The following is a 1960-nucleotide window of genomic DNA, read 5'->3' as shown; positions in this document are numbered from 1 at the left end:
GGCAGGTGGACAGGAAAGTAGACAGGAAGGTGGACAGGCAGGTGGACAGGAAAGTAGACAGGAAGGTGGACAGGCAGGTGGACAGGAAGGTAGACAGGAAGGTAGACAGGAAGGTGGACAGGAAGGTAGACAGGAAGGTGGACAGGAAGGTGGACAGGAAGGTAGACAGGCAGGTAGACAGGCAGGTGGACAGGAAGGTGGACAGGAAGGTGGACAGGAAGGTGGACAGGCAGGTGGACAGGCAGGTGGACAGGCAGGTGGACAGGAAGGTAGACAGGCAGGTGGACAGGCAGGTGGACAGGAAGGTAGACAGGCAGGTGGACAGGCAGGTAGACAGGCAGGTGGACAGGAAGGTGGACAGGAAGGTGGACAGGAAGGTGGACAGGCAGGTCAGTCACAAAGTCAGTGTCTTGTAGAGGAGCAGTCCTTGGACCTGTGGGACAGTAGCCCTGTTCATGTTGGACAGGTGTATTCTGGATGTTCTTTTGTTGTAACTTGGACATTTTATCGAATGTTGTGTTTGTTGTTCTGGCAGCTCACTCCCCGACGCCTCTTTCTACCGTCACTGATGAATAAATCAATTCTGTCCGGACTGCATCTGCAGTCGCTGGGAGTCATTTCGGATGCTCCGCTCAGGGTCCCTCTAGGCCGGGCGTAAAGCTGAAGGACAGGCAGACAGGTGACAGAGAACGGTCAGGCCGTCCAATCACAGCCCACCAGTGTCCCTGAATGAGTCCTTTTAAAAGCAGCGAGGAAGCCGATAATAACGCAATCGAAGCTGTTGAACAGAGACAAAGATCTGCCCTCTCTCACATCGTCTTCATGTTTTAAAAGGGTTTTTTCAACAAGGTGAAACTAAAAGGTAGAACAATCTGCGGACGAAAAGAGTCCTCATCTGAAATGTATAAATGTTTTTAAAGCAAACATTAGAATAATCTGCAGTCAAGGTTTCAGGTCAGTCTGTGATTAAAGCCGTCTGACGAATTTAACGTCAGCTGATTTCAACACTAACTTTAAAGAGAAACGATCAGACTCTATCACTGGAGTTTACACAGAAAGAATTAAAGATGAGATAATTAACACGCCGCCAATAATTAACGGACAATTATTCACTTTGCCCTCAGGGATCATTAAAGTTTCATCTTATCAGCAGACTGCAGCAGAGGCTCGACTCAGTCAGACTGAAGGAACAACGTGAGAAGTGACACGCTGAATTAAACCATTTTACCCGACTGCTTCTCCTCAGACCATTACACCACCTGCAGGGTCAGTCTGAAGCACACGATCAGACGCCGAGACAACATGAAACACGTCTTTAGAAACAACGAGTTAAATGAATTTACATGAACCCATTTAAATATTCAGCGTCTCAGAGTGTCTGAATCACATCATGACTTAATGACTTGCAGGCTACGGGGGCAGGTGATTGTGGCTAATGTAGTCTGTGATCTGTTTGCAGCCTTCTTGCGAAGATGTTATTTTTATTTTTCCCCTTTCATTTCTAAATGTTATAAATAAAAGCTGCTGAGTTCCTGCTGATAAGGTGAGAGCAGCAGACAAATCTAAGTTTATTCTCAGGATCAGTTCACAGAATGAAGATTTATTATCAAATTCACCAAACTGTTTTGCTTTGAGGGAACTTTAATTCAAAAATTTAAATTTTTTTTTAAATTATACTAATAATCTTTCAAATTTAAAAATTTTTATTATTATTATTATATTTAATAATTAATAATAGAATTTAACTTGTGTTAAATTCACCTCAGGGCACAACTTTTAATTACCTGATTTAGTCTCAGGAGTGAGCCCAAACGCAAGACACTTGTGAGCTGAGATGGAGTTCAAGGTTTATTTATCCAACGCACAAAACAGGCAAGACAAAACTCACGGGAACAGGAACTGGTAAAAGCAGGTAACGGGTAGCAACACGACAGCCAACAGGACAGACATGCGACAATGA

At 44.3% G+C, this 1960-nt stretch overlaps 1 long non-coding RNA gene across 1 annotated transcript; it reads left to right on the top strand.

Moving 5' to 3' along the window:
• Window positions 1-221: 221 nt before the first annotated feature.
• LOC123967318 lies at window positions 222-1506 on the top strand. The gene is made up of 3 exons (XR_006824229.1): window positions 222-269; window positions 536-862; window positions 1125-1506. It is a non-coding gene; the product is annotated as an uncharacterized LOC123967318 (long non-coding RNA).
• The last annotated feature ends 454 nt before the right edge of the window (window positions 1507-1960 follow it).

The sequence above is a fragment of the Micropterus dolomieu genome, unplaced genomic scaffold (genome assembly GCF_021292245.1).
Source record: "Micropterus dolomieu isolate WLL.071019.BEF.003 ecotype Adirondacks unplaced genomic scaffold, ASM2129224v1 scaffold_262, whole genome shotgun sequence".
Taxonomy (NCBI): Eukaryota; Metazoa; Chordata; class Actinopteri; order Centrarchiformes; family Centrarchidae; genus Micropterus; species Micropterus dolomieu.
This window is presented reverse-complemented; position numbering and strand designations above follow the sequence as displayed.